This window comes from Crocuta crocuta, unplaced genomic scaffold (assembly GCF_008692635.1).
Source record: "Crocuta crocuta isolate KB4526 unplaced genomic scaffold, BGI_CrCroc_1.0 scaffold160, whole genome shotgun sequence".
Taxonomy (NCBI): Eukaryota; Metazoa; Chordata; class Mammalia; order Carnivora; family Hyaenidae; genus Crocuta; species Crocuta crocuta.
Window position 1 is genome coordinate 4,747,444 of NW_027527591.1, and position 15,313 is coordinate 4,762,756.

Here is a 15,313-nt window from a genome sequence, read left to right on the forward strand (position 1 = left end):
CTATATATCTCCTATAAACTAAATGAAATTATGTCCCTTTCACTAAACCCCATAATTTGGGACAAGAAATTTTCCTTAAGGTAAATTTACCATGAAGGTAATTTAATTGGAAACCCGATTTGGAAGATTGTAATTCAAGTGTGTCAGATTTAAGTGTGTTATTTAGAAGTGAACGGGAAGCTCACCAGCAGCCAAGACCAAATTCTCAATTTCTGCTTGTTCCTGCATTGAGAGCCAAATAGTGGTGGCATGGGGAAATTTGAATTTAGGTTAGTTGTGATGATTGCCTTTTCTGTTGAAAAATAATATACCTAAGGAGGGGATTAAGTGAATCATCCCTGCTTTCTCTAGAGGGTCTCTGTAACTGTGAAGCAGAAACTCACAGGGGTGGGTAGGAGAGACCAGAGACGCGGGGCTGGTAAAGAAGCCGTACTAGGTGATGTGTGTGTATCTGCAGGCGTGAATGACCTGGTGTGAAGTCAGTCAGCTACTTTTGCAAAATGGTTTTGAAATAAGGGGACATGGGCTTTCCCATAGTTTGTAGAAATTATTGACATTTTAGTGTCTTATTAGTGCATGCATTATATTTCAACGTTCAGTCACTCAACAATTTATTGATGCTGACTCTGGGAACATTCTGGAATTGTGATACACCTCTGTGGCTCTGGATTGCTGATGGGGTCAACAAATCTGTGCTGTTATTAGAATCAAGGAGAATAGCTGGGCCTAGTTCTCAAGGTAGAGACTGAAATAGCTGAATCGGGAAACTTTCTCCTAAAAGGGGGAAGAAAAGTCTCAAGGGTTACACAAAGATTGTCACCTAGTTGACCCCTAATTTACCTGTCTCCCACAAGTTTGCTTCCTGATGGAGTGTGCACTGCCCACATCCTGGACTTCACTAGCAGCGTTTCTTGCTCTCAGAGGAAGGAGAAATGCAAGTAGAGGTAGCACACAGCAGGTCCATCACATCTAGCGGTTGGAGAAATGAAAACGGGAAAAAGACAAAGAAGGGTGAGTAGAAGAGGCAGGGAGAAGGAAACTAAGTAGAAAAGAATAGGGAAAGGAGTACAGAATAGGCAGGGACAGAACTTTGGCGGCTGTTTCAGGTCCTGTGTTTTAAGGTGTCTCTCTGTGCTCTCTAAATGTCCTCGCTCAGTTTGCCTAGTTGGAGAACAGGTTGAGGATGGGTGGTAATCGCGAATCCAGGAGGCATTTGCCCAGGTCAGCTTTTACCTTCATGCTTTGGTTTGGAGTTCTAGGGAGGCATGGGGGTGGGGAGGGGTTCTAATTTGAGGTGGGGAGAAGTCAATCCTAATTTGTGTAGCATGGCCGATTCCAAAGTAGCAATTTTTATTTCCTTTCAGTGCCCCTTCAATCAGAAAATGCTACGTTCAGTTGCTTTGTGGCCCACACGATTTACCAGGTTGCTTTTCATTTTCCTGAATTCCAGCATGGAAGGAATAGTGGTTCCCTAGCCCAGGCAGGGATACTTCATCTCCTGTAGGGGGCAGAGTCTCAAAAGAAAAAGGCTAAAACTTGTTCAGCAAACCTCTGAATGAATGGTTTTTTAATTTCTTGGGAGGCGGTTCATTATATTAAAGATTATAATAGCAGATGGAACTTTAAAAATTGATCTGTTTCTCACAAACACAGTTAATCTAAACCAGCTGTTCATTTAGTACTTGTGTCACCTAATGTTTCATCCTTGTAAAAATATGCATTCGGTGAAAAAGCTGGTTGCATAGTATGTTTACTTTCTGAAATGGCAAAATGTCCACTAAAGTGTTTTTAGTTGAACTTGGCAATATCTATTATTTTAAGGAGAAGGTAATTCAGAAAATTTCTTGGTTCTAGTGAATCTCTTTAGAATATAAGGTTTTATATCCACTTGTCCTTCCCCTTTAAATACTTTTTAATGATTTATTTATTTATTCCCCTTTAAATATTTTTGATGAAAAAAAAATCTTAGGAGTGGACGGTTGCCCTGAGTAGCTCTTTATTATGAGGTCATTCGGTTGCTACCCAGGTGAGCTACAAATGTTGGCTTTAAATGTACAAAATAGTGCAGTGGGCCTTATCTCACTAAATTCTTTCGGTAGGCAAAGAATTTTCTATACCCTTTTTGGAAACTTAAAGAGCCCCTGCAGAAAAAATAGACCATTCCCAAGTGCCTGAAATTATGGTTTTGAAAATACATGCTTAATGTATAACTTTGTTAACACGGGCTGGAACTTTTTCTAGTTGTATTTGACTATGTGTGGCTGTTCCATGGCTTCCTCTCAGCTCCATGGCAGCCTCGTTCTAGGAAGCCCCAACACAGTGGTCATCTTTTGTTCTGGAACCTACCCTGGTCATTCTTGCCTTTGGGCCTTTGCACTTGCATTCCTTCTTCCTGAAAACATGCCTTTGAAAATGAAGTTCTTTCAGTCATCCTACCATTTATCGAGGGCCGACTTTCTTGCCATGTGCCAAAACGCCTCGATGCACGTGGAAGAGTCAGTGCTGCAAGAAGGCAGATGGGGTCCTCGCCCTCATGGAACCTGCAGTCCGCTAGGGAGGCAGACGTTCATCACAGGACCACAGCTGCAGGCCACACGGCAGCGGTGACCAGAGCTAGAGAAGCGAGGGCCATACACTGGCTTGGAGAACGGTGGGAGGTGGTGTCAAGTAGAACTTGTGTGAAGTTGCAGCTCTCCGGTCATTTTCGACCCACAAAAGGAGTTTGAGGGTGTTGAGCTTAATATTTGGCCCTGAAGTCTCAGAAGGTTCCTGAGCAGAGGAGTGTATGATGAAAGTGGGATTTCAGAACATTTCATTTGGTGCCGCTTTAGTACAACTTTTCAGAAACACCGCTGTGGCAGAAAATGAGGGACGATTCTTCAGCAAAGTTACCGGTTGGGATTCAAAATTTGGTTTGGCAATGAGGCATCTGTGGTATTAAAATATTAATGCTAAAACAAATGGTTATGCAGCTTATTAAAATATTCATGAAGTATGTAGCTGTAAGTGGTTCTCAATTAGGTTGTTCACAAAACGCTGTATAAATCCCATCCTAAGGCAGCAGTCCTGTTTTCTTCAGGAATTAGCCACGGGTACATACCTGTTTCCCTTCAGAAGATAGATGGTTTCCTGGCCTGACTACATACAGCTATTTTTCCTGTAATTTCCCAGCAATCAAGAAACCTACCAGCTGGGTAAGAAAAGGACCCCGGGCCTTGTGTTAGGTGCCACTAGAGCTGCAAAGCTGGCCGTCAGAGCGGTCCTCTGTCCCTGCTTTATAATCTGGGAGTGAGAGCGGATGGCCGCTATGGGACAGTGTGCCCGATTCTGAACTGAAGCTGAAATGTTAACAGAAGACACAGCAAAAAAAAAAAAAAAAAAAAAAACCCAAAAACAAAAACCCAGTGAGCCGAGGGGATCCCCTCCACTATTTCCACACTGTCAGTTTTATGGTTTTACTCCTTCGGCTGCTGTTTAACCTCTTGGGACTGCTGTTGGTAATTACATCTCTCCGGCATTAAGAGCTTTTGCTTTCCTCCCCCCCCCCCCCCCCCCCAGCCCTTGGGAGGAGTAAGCCCAAGGGGGGGAAAAGTTTTGCTGTGAATTCTTCAGCCATTTAGTGCAAATTCCTGTAATTACCGGCATTGTGTCCTCTCTGAATGGCACATAATACAGCAGAAGCCATTCCTAATTGAGACCTTACAGGAGGTACAAATCCTCTCTTTGTTCAGCCTGACAAATTAGTGCCAGAAAGTGGCAGGGTCCGAGTGGGAATCAAAGGCAAGAAACACAAAGATGGAACTTAAGGCTACAGTAATAACCCTCTCTTGTCCTGAAGGGAAAAAAGGAATGACCAAGGAAGAAATGAAGTTTTTTTTTTTCCCTAATAAATTCCCTTGACATGACAGCACCTCGGGGCTGCTCTATTTATTTAGCAAAAGTGATTAAATAGTAATACAACAGGGCTGCCCATTGTTTCCCTGGGTGCCCCTACCTCACAGACCCCTGCTGCCTCGGCTAATTGATTGACAATGAACCTCTGATAAAGAAGTATGTTGTTAGGACCTGAGGTGGGGGGGGAGCACTTTTTTCTCTCTCTTTGTGTGTCTGAGCGTGTGTGTGTGTGTGTGTGTGTGTGTGTGTGTGTGTGTGAGAGAGAGAGAGAGAGAGAGAGAGAGAGATTTTATTTTTGTTTGAATTGCACTCTAGTTTTTCTTTGCCCCCACCCCTTCTGGCCCCTTCTCTCCCCTTGCCCTTTTTCTCCAGAGCTTTTCAGCGGCTGCTCCCACAGGATACAAACAGGTAGAGAGGAATTAGAATTGTAGTGCAGACTTTTGACAAGTTTATCTTTGGAGGAAACTTCCTCCTCTCCCCCTGCTCCATTTAAGACAGAGCAGCAGTGTGAGCAGAGAGAAAAGGGGAAAGGGACTGATTATTGGTACTTCAGGGTCACAGAACTTTTTTGTTGTTAGTTTCTCATTTGTGAGGAAGGATGTCTGGGACTAGTCTTTGAACCAAGATTTTTCTCTTAAATTCCTTACTCAACAATGAAAAAATCTACCCACCAATAACCTTTACATGTTGGGGTGAGGGCTGCTGTGGAGTAAGAAATAACAGTTTGAATGATTTCGTCTCTCCCCTGTTCCGAGAAGCCAGGGTTGGTTATTCGAGGGTGGAATCTGGCTGCTGGGGGTGTAACTCCGTCCCCCCAGGATGCTGGAAGCAGTGGGAGGGGGACTAAAGGCCTCTAGGCAGATAATTAATAGCCCCTGGTTATATATGCTCAACTAGCTAAGCAGAAGCTAAATCCCTAATTTAACTCCGTTACAGCTGCAAAAACAAATCATTTCAAACCCCTATGAAAGCAAAATATATTAAACAAACAGTATCGACCTTGTTAATACCACAAGGCATGTCGTGTGATAAATGAGGGCGTCTTTCTGGCAAAGGCCTATTTTATGACATCGTTTAGACATAAAGTATACCTTTACCCTGGTAATACAAGCATCCCTGATAGAAAGTATGGAGCGGTTAATTATTCATTAAATAGCTGCCAGTCTGGAAGTAAGCAACATTTCTGAGGTGGGGAATAGCCACTTACTGGCCTTAGCGTAAATCATGCAGAATAGCAATTCTTAAAAAAAAGAGAAATTGAATTTGGGAGCTGATTATGCATGTGAGTTTAGGTAAAGAAAGATATGTGGGTTTCTAAGAAGGGAAGTTGTATATTATGCTCTTGAAGGGGAAAAAAACTGTTAGCAGAGCCAAAATCTGTTTTGATTCTCATGTGAAAAATCAGGGATCCTCTAGTAGCCAAAGTGCAAGATCCGCTAAGGAAAAGAGGGACAGAAATAAAAAGAATTGACTTTCCTTGATATCTCCATTTCCTATCTTTAGTACTGTTTTCAAATTTGTCTCCCACTTGCTAGGGATGAGAATAAGGTGAAGATTTATTTGAGTTAAGGAATAGGCAGGTAGCCAATTGGAAGAGAATAAGGCAGTAAAGAAAAACTTAGATATTCCCCTCAAAGCATATAAACAGCTTGGATAAGAGAATTTTTTAAGTTTGTTGTTGCCTTTTTATCTTGCATTGTCTTCTTTTTAGTGTATTGAGTTGTTGTCTCCCAGAGGAGAAATCTCATGTGTGTATGTGTGTGTGTCCTGAAGGGCTGTTTTATCTCCCCAGCCTTTAATATGACCACAGAGGGGTTGCTGATAGGAAGATCTTTCAGCAGAGTTCGGGTGGAGGGTTCATTTCAACAAGCATTTATTAATCACGTCATGTGTGCCACACACATGCTCTGCCAGGTACCTGGGGAAATGTAAGTAGGAGCCATATGCGGGCTGTGCTCTTCAGTGTTTTATAGAATCCCCTCGAAGAAGATGTGGGGGCTTAAAGGGGGTGAGCAGGAGAATGGGACTGGGGAAGGGGCTAGACTGTCGTGGCCACTGGCTTGGAGTCTGACGCAGTCCGTTTCTGCTTCTGCCTGAGAGTCCCTGTTGTAGAGAATGTGAAAACTAAAGAATGAAAGTAGTGTCTCTTCCCACTTCCCCATTTTATTATTATTATTATTTTTTAAAGTTTATTTATTTTGGGAGAGAGTGAGTGCATGCTCATAAGGGGGAAGGGCAGAGAGAGAGAGAGAGAGAGAATCCCAAGCAGACTTTGCGCTGGTAGCGTGGAGCCCAGTACGGTCTGAGCCACCCAGATGCCCCCCATTTACCCATTTTAAATTTCATCCTTATATTTCCTATAGAATTAAACTCAGGGAAGTCTCCTTGGCTTTTATTACCCATCTATCAAAGATAAAACTTGAATTTTGGTGGGGAGATGCCTGGGTGACTCTTGATTTCTGCTCAGGTCATGATCTCATGGTTCGTGGGAACAAGCCCCATGTCAGGCTCTGTGCTGACCGCAGGGAGACTGCTTGGGATTCAATCTCTTCCTCTCTCTTTCTGCCCCTCTCCCACTCACGTAAGCTCTCTCTTTCTATCTCTCAAAATAAATAAACTTTTAAAAAAGCCTTGAATTTTTGTTATGAGGTCGTTGTGTAGTAGGTGCTATGGGAGATATAAGAGAAGCAAAGATACGGTCTGGACCCACACGACTTTATACTCTGGTTGAAGATGCACAAAGGAAAATGAGGAGTTACTAGACAGGTCAGGTCCATGCCCAAGCATTTGGGCTTCTCCCCCCACCCCCCCACCAGCCGGGGACAGCGTCCATAGGCATTCAGAATGGTCAGCATTTGACATATACAACGTAACCTCTGACACAACTAGACTGTCCCGAACCCCTGGTAATAGAGTGGCTTACCGTTATACCAAGAAAGTTGGGAAAGCACCAAAACCTGCATGTGGTATGTGCCCAGGCCACCTTCAAGGAGTTCGTGCTGTGAGACCTTCAGTTAGGAGGTTGTCTAAAACGAGGAAACACATCAGCAGGGCCTATGGTGGGTCCATGTGAGCTAAGTGTGTTTGTGACAGGACCAGGCATGCTTTCCTTACAGAGGAGCGGAAAATCGTGAAATTGTTGAAGGCACAAGCACAGAGTCAGAAAGCTAAATAAAAAAGTGAAGATTTTGAGTAATAAAAAAAATCAAAAGACTTGTTCTGTTAAAAAAAAAAAGGGGGGGGGGCGCCTGCATGGCTCAGTTGTTAAGCATCCGATTCTTGGTTTCAGCCCAGGTCATCTCACAGTTTCAGGAGTTCGAGCCCCGTGTGGTAGCACAGAGTCTGCTTGGAATTCTCTCTCTGCCTTTACCCCACTCGTGCTGTCTCTGTCTCTCTCAAAATAAATAAATAACCTTTTTAAAAAGATGTTTTTAATGTTTATTTATTTTTGAGAGAGAGAGAGAGAGACAAAGCTCAAGTGGGGGAGGGGCAGAGAGAGAGGGAGACACAGAATCTGAAGCAGGCTCCAGGCTCTGAGCTGTCAGCACAGAACCCAATGCAGGGCTCAAACTCAAACTCACGAACCATGAGATCATGACGTGAGCTGAAGTTGGCCGCTCAACTGACTGAGCCACCCCGGGGTCCCATAAATAAATAAACTTAAAAAAAAAAAAAAGGAAAAAAAGAAACGCATTTTACAAAATCCTCAACATGGAAAATCTTGGGTTTTCAGAGATTATGGTTATGCCATTTTGTGAATGATTGGCAGCTTTATACAAGATTGCTGACTCATGGATCCCTTTCAGCCTATAAGGTTGTTGGTAAAGGTACATGATAATAATGAGAATGAGCATCATTTAGTAATTAGGATCAACCACTCTGGAATCAAAGTGGGTTTCCAGATTTGCTACATAATTACTGAACCTTTCTGCATCTCTATTTTGTAATCTCAGATGTGAGAAAATAATCACATCTACCTCATAAGTTTCTAGTAAGAATAAAATGAGGTAAAAGGGCTTGGAAATGTGTCTGGCATACAGTAAGTGCTGTATAAGGATTAGCTCCTTTTATTATTTGTCTACACAGGACAGTAATTACCTGGATAAAGATATCATAGGCATACTTTTCAAATTTGGAACTCTCATAAAACTATGTTGGACAACTAATATGTTGAACGACAGAATCCAGATTCTGAAATACAAGCTAGAGAAATGGACCAAACAAGTGATTTGGGGCACCTGGGTGGTTCAGTCAGTTGAGCATCCAACTCTTGATTTCAGCTCAGGTCATTATCCCAGGATTGTGGGATTGGGTCCTGTGTCTGGATCTGTGCTGAGTGTGGAGCCTGCTTGGGATTCTCTCTCTCTCCCTCTGCCCCTCTCTCCCACTTGCACACTCTTTCTCTCTCTAAAAAAAAAAAAAAAAAAAAAAAAAAAAAATGTGATTTTTGTAGAGATAAACAGTCCCATGCTTATATTCAGAAAATTAACAACAAAGATAGAAGGCACAAGACACTTGATCTAATAGCAGCTCATGTGGGTATACAAATGAGGCAGTGGGAAACCAGGATCTATGCTGCTGTATTTATATCAAAAGCATTCACAAACAGGTCCCAAAGAGATTGTATCTTCATTGCATTCTGCCCTGACCAGACCACACCTGGAAATTTCAGTTATAGATGTTGCTCTTAAGAACAGACAGCTACATCTATTGACACGTCATAGGGTAGTGAAAGGACTAAATAGCATGCCACCCACACGCAACCTACAATAGGACACACGTGTTGTCCCCATATTTTTGAAGACCGCCACTTAGAAGTGAAAACAGATGTATTCTGGTAACTCCACCCAACCAAGGGAACAGATATGTCCAGATTGGAATGGCTTTCCCTTATTTAAGATCTGATGGCCATGGGTGAAAATTAGCAGAGTGTCAAGAGCCCTGACCAATGAGACTGAAAGAACTGGAATTGTGACCTCAAGGCAAGTCAGTTAACTTGCCTGAGCTACAGTTTTCTCATCTGCAAGATGAAGATTTATTAATTCAGCCCTTCTGCAAATGTTTATGGAAGCCCTACTGTGTTCTAAGCACTATGCTTAATGCATAGTAAACAGAATAACCCCATTATTTGCTCTCATAGAAATTGAAAATTGGAAGCCAGACAAATGAGTAATTATAGCACACAGTTGAACTAAAAGTCTTTGAATTTTCTTCCAACACTTCCATTTGTCTGGGATATTTTAGAAGGGACAGCCTTGCTCTATATGGTCCCTTTTATCTCTCATTTTGTGATTCTTTGACTATAGAAAATTAGAGAAAATTATATTAATGTGGTCCCTCCATTTAAACCTCATTTAATAATAATACCTTTTTCCTTCGGGGAAGATATTTCAAACCAGTAGAAATATCACTTGATTAAGAAGGCAGGAGATGGGAATCTTTTTCCTGACTCTGATGTTTATCATTGGATAACTTTGCTTTTTTACTCTTTTTTGCAGTCTCTAATTTATTCTGTCTAGAAAATAATTTTAAATAAAAGTAAATGTGAGTTAAGAATCTGAATACACACTGAAGTAGTAATATGACTATGGAAGAAGAAGAATGTTATATAGTTTGAGTTTTGAACTATTTCACATTCTAAAATTCAGAGAGATTTGATCACTTTATATAAGTAGGCTGTTTGATTTTATAGGATATAAATTTGCTTTTTGATTTATTCCTGGTATCTCATCATAGAAGTCACATGTTGGTCTTTGATATGTTTCAGAAGAATAAAATCATTTTGAATTTCAGAAGATACAGATCTTTTGATAGACCTTCCTGAACTTCATAGACCATAGCTGTGCTATCTTTTTTTTTTTTAAGCTGTTCATTTCTCCCAGTCTTTGTTGCTATACTTTGGTCTGGAAAGTTCTTGTCCCTCTTTGTAGCTTCCTTTATGGTTAACATTGTTCTCATCATGTGTTCATTTCCAGCTAAACTTCTAAAGTAAGTGTTAATGTACTGTTGGACTCTACATTGAGCTAATAATTTCTATTTACTGACTTTTCATTGGGAGAGAAATTGGTCTAGGTGTGGTTTTAGGATAGACTGGGGGTATCCTACCTGGGGGTAGGTCAATATTCTTCTTAATTTCTAGCTAAGTTCCTTGAAAAGCTAAGTTTTTCATGGACTCTTCTAAAGTAAGAGCTATTTGAGAGGTTTTCTAAAATTCATTGTACTGCCTAAAAGCAAAAACATGCTGAAGTGAAATGAGTAAATGCCTCCCTAGATAAGGAAATCTAGTAATTGAGTAATACCAATTTATTCCTTACAGTATTATTTCCATCCAGTCATTCATTCATTCAACAAACATGGACCATATAAAGTTTCAGAGGTGTGGGGGCCAACTAAATGTTAATTTTAGCAGTAGAAAATATAATTGTATGCAAGTTTTATTTTGTTTTTTAATTGAAGTATAGTTGACATTTAATGTTATATTCTTTTCAGGTATACAACATATTGCTTATTCAAGTTTTAAACTTTGAAATATATTAACACAGAAAATGTTTTAATTAAATCACATTAATAAGAAATAAAGTGCATAAAACTTCTTTCCACATTTCAGAGTAAAATGGAACAGTCCAGCAAAGCAGTGAGCCCCGCGATCAGGGGTGACAAGGCAGTATTCTGGGTACAGTTTTGTATTATGCTTTGTTGAAGACTTCTGGGTGTGAAAGACCCTTTAAGCCCATAAAGACTACTTTACAAGCCTTCCGTGACTCCCCTACCCCTGCCCTATTCTAATCCCCCAGGTAGAATTGAGCATTCTTCCTGTATGACCCCACCTCCTCCACTCTCCTGGACTCTTGTCATGGGCCTATGGTGTGTGTCTGACTTTTTCAAAGGCAGGAGCTCAGCCTTCTCAAAGTGATCAGAGCACCACTTGCATCAGAATCACAAGAGTGGTGAGGGGGAACAAGGCTGGACACTTCCCTAGACCTATTGAAGTCAGGATCTCTGGGATCAGATCTGGAGATTTTAACAAACTTTCCAGTTGATTTGCATACGTACAAAGTTTGAGAAACCATTGGCCTAACCCATATTGTTCTTAGTGAATGAATCAAGCCATGCTTTAGTTTTCTCTAGGCTTTCTAAGCACGTTTCTTTTAACTGTTTTTTCTACATATGTCCAACATTTTAACCACTGAGGTATCAATCTGCTGATAATCTCCAGGTTTGCATGTCTTCCTTACATTCTGGACACTACCATGGTGTTCTAATAAGGTTCTACCTAGTGGTGAATAAGAATGAAGAAAGAGATTACCTCAAGTCCTTACTCACATTCTGGCTACCTTTTGAATACATCCTAATGTTTGCCTACTTTCTATTTTATACTTCCTAAGTATATTTAGACTTTGAATTTTGAGATAGCCCTTACCTCCCCCATTTCTTTGCTACCAGCAGTGTCATCTTTCACCAAGACAACTTCAGTGGCCTCTCAACCAGTCTGCCTGCTTCCATCCTAACCTTTCCCAATCTTGTCTCAACCATAGTGAATGTGATTGTATTAAAATGCAGACTGACTGTGGTAGACCTCCCTTTACAGTCCTTCGTTGGCGTCCCACTTCTTTTGGCATGAAGACCAGGATCTTTATAATGACCCTGCATAATTCTACTCCCGCCCACCTCCTCACCTTCAGCTCTTCTTGTCACTTCCTCCCACACACCAAGTCCCGACCACACTGATTTTCCTCTCTTCCTGAAATGTACCACTTCCTTTCCCACCTGCCTCAGAGCCTTCACACTTGCAGTCGCCTCTCTCTGGAATATGACCACCATCTCCACTACCCAACTCTTTCTTGAGGTCACTACTTCAGCATTACTATCTCAAGAACGCCTTCCCCAACCCCTAGGACTCACTTAAGACCTAGTTAGTTCTCTCCTCTGTAATGCTGGTTTAGTACCTCTTACTCTAGTACTTGTCATAATCGAGATTATAGTGTCGTCTGTGTAATTGCTTATTTCATACCTGTCTCCTCCTGTCTTCTCCACATTACGGTATTACTGCAAATGCTGTAATGGCGAGGGCTGTGTTGTCGTGTTCAGTGCTGCCTCCCTAGCTGTGTATCTGGTGCACAGTATGTGTGTGCGCTAGATTGTTCTGATCCTCCTCTGTTTTGAGCCCTCCCTCCCACTCTCACCGTATTCTCTAGGAATCCTAGGTTGGAGTCATCTGCAGATATATTTAACATGTTCTCTACTCAGTCATCTAGGTTGTTTAATAATATTAAGAAATAATGGAGCCGAAACTTCCCCTTTTGGAAAACTAGTTATGATCTCGAAGGTTTCCAGGGACTTAAGAAAATCTTTTTTGACTATGTAACCTTTTAAAGCCTCTATTATTCTGATCACAGGTATAAGTATACAGCATTTCCAAACTTAGTTGACCTTCTCTTTGCAGGACTAGGATTCCTCAAACACGGGGGTGCACACCCTTCTCCGGGCACCACACCATCAGTTTCTCCCATAGACACACGTTCTGTTTCAGCTCCCGCGGCTGTCCTGCCGTTCAGTTCTGGCGCTGGCCACCTGCAGCTGGCACAGACCCCGCGAGTTAAGGGCTGATCCTTCAAAAGACTGCTGCAGCTGTGGATGCCAGCTACGAACTCAGGGCGTCCCAGGCCACCCACACTCTCTCTGACTAGCTACAAATTTGGGGGTTCCCACAACCCTCTCAGGTTAATAATTTGCTGGAACAACTCACAACTCAGGACAGCACTATCCTCATAATTGCAGCTTTATTAGAAAGGATACAAATCAGGAACAGCCAAATGAAGACACTGAGAAGGCAAGGTCTGGGAAGGCTCCAAATGCAGAGCCTCTGTGCTCTCTGCCCTTAGAATCAGGGCATGTGACCTTCCTGGCACACCAGTATATTTTTCAACCAGGAGGTTCCACAGTTTCAGTGTCCAGAGTTTTTATTGGGGTTGCATTATATCGGCATGGGCTTGATTGTATCATTGACCGTGTGATTGAACTCAGTCTCCAGCCCCCATTCCTTCCCCAGAGGTCAGGCTGGCTCAAAGACCAAACCCTCTAATCATGTGGTTGGTCCTTCTGGTGACCACCTTCCATCTGAAGCTATTTGGTGGCCCACCATGAGTCACCTCAGTAGCATAAAGTCAGCTGTGATCCATCCAAGGGGCTCAGGAATCTGAAAGACACTTGTATCACTGAGGAAATTCCAACTGTTTTAGCAGCTCCCTGCTAGGAAGGAGGGAGAAAAGAGACAATTCTCTATCATGCAACAGTGCGGACAGCAAAACTGGAATCAGATGAAAGGAGGGTAAATGATAAACAGTGGCTGCCCCTCAGAGAACGAGGAGGCTGTGGTCTGCTCACCTTGTTCTCTCATTTCCAGTCTGCTTCTAGTATGTGCCTTCCAGCACCAACTTCCCTAACCCGGGGAGGGGAGATTTCTAGTGGTCTCTCCCGGGTCTTCCTGGGACCAAGCAGTTTCAGAAGCAGCCAGGAAACCGGCCGGTGCTGGGCTGCCCAGCCTGGTTAGATCCCTCCCCACCCCCCGGGGCCCCCGCTCCGGGTGGTGGGATGATGTGCATACCCAGCGACTTTGCGATCCCACTCGCTCATGCAGATACCATTCTCAAATCTTGGCTTAACATTGAGAGTGTTTCTTTCTTAATGGATATCATAAAGGTGACCAGCAAAATTAATTTCATTTATTGACTTTAGCTAATTTAGTGTGTGCTGTATACCACTTCTAGAAGGAGCTAGGATTCCAAAACCAAAGACATGCAGGCTTGTGTCAATTTCCAAAAGATTGAAAAACACATTCTTTTATTTCCCCCCAGCTTTATTGAGATAAAATTGACAAACAGCATTGTATAAGTTTATGGTCTATATTGTGATGATTTGATATACATATATATTATGAAATAGCTGCCACATTAAGGCTGGTAAAGACATCCATTACCTCACACAGTTAACATTTTTTGTTGTTGTGAGAACATTTAAGATCTCTTATCAATTGTCAAGTGTGCAGTACAGTATTCTTAGCTATAGCCACCATGCTGCACATTATATCCCCAGAATTTATTCATTCCCCCTAGCTTTAAGATATAATTGATATATAGCATTATGTATATTTAAAAAAATTTATTTTTAAATTTACATCCAAGTTACTTAGCATATAGTGCAACAGTGATTTCAGGAGTAGATTCCTTGATGCCCCTCACCCTCCCACAACCCTTACATCAATCCTTTGTTCTCTATTTTTAAGAGTCTCTTATGTTTTGTCCCCCTCTCTGTTTTTATATTATTTTTGCTTCTGTTTTGTATCTTAAATTCCTCATATTAGTGAAATCATATATTTGTCTTTCTTTTACTGACTAATTTCACTTAGCATAATACCCTCTAGTTCCATCCACGTAGTTGCAAATGGCAAGATTTCATTCTTTTTGATTGCTGAGTAATACTCCATTGTATACATATACCACACCTTCTTTATCCATTCATCTGCTGATGGACATTTGGGCTCTTTACATACTTTGGCTATTGTTGATAGTGCTGCTGTAAACACTGGGGTGCATGTGCCTCTTCAAAACAGCACACCTGTATCTCTTAGATGAATACCTAGTAGTGCAGTTGCTAGGTTGTAGTGCAGTTCTATTTTTAATTTTTTGAGGAACCTCCATACTGTTTTCTAGAGTGGCCGCACCGGTTTGCATTCCCACCAGCAGTGCAAACGAGATCCTCTTTCTCTGCATCCTCACCAACATCTGTTGTTGCCTGAGTTGTCAATGTTTGCCGTTCTGACAGGTGTGAAGTGGTATCTCATTGTGGTTTTGATTTGTATTTCCTTGATGATGAGTGATGTTGAGCATTTTTTCATGTCTGTTGGCCATCTGGAGGTCTTCTGTGGAGAAGTGTCTATTCTTGTCTTTTTCCCATTTCTTCACTAGATTATTTGTTTTTTTGGGGTGTTGACTTTGATAAGTTCTTTATAGATTTTGGATACTAATGCTTTATCCAATATGTCATATGCAAATATCTTCTCTCATTCTGTCGGTTGCCTTTTAGTTTTGCTGATTATTTCCTTTGCTGTGCAGAAGCTTTTTATTCCAATGAGTTCCCAATAGTTCATATTTGCTAATATATGTAAATTTAAGTTGGATGATGTGGTGATCTGATATATATATGTATTACAAAATGATTACCACAGTAAGGCTAGTTAAGGTATCCATCACCTCACAAAGTTACTGTGTGTGTGTGTGTGTGTGTGTGTGTGTGTGTGTGTGTGGTGAGTTTTTTTTTGAATGTTCATTTTTAAGAGGGAGAAGGAGTGAGCATGTGTACAAGCAGGGGAAGAGGAGAGAGCTGGGCAGTGAGGACCCCAAGTGGGCTCTGCGCTGACAGC

General features: G+C 41.7%; 1 protein-coding gene across 8 annotated transcripts in view; it reads left to right on the plus strand.

Annotated features, from left to right (window-relative positions):
- The window catches only part of PLEKHM3 (pleckstrin homology domain containing M3), a 191,100-nt gene that overhangs the window by 46,167 nt on the left and 129,620 nt on the right, over positions 1-15,313 (plus strand). The window lies entirely within an intron of this gene.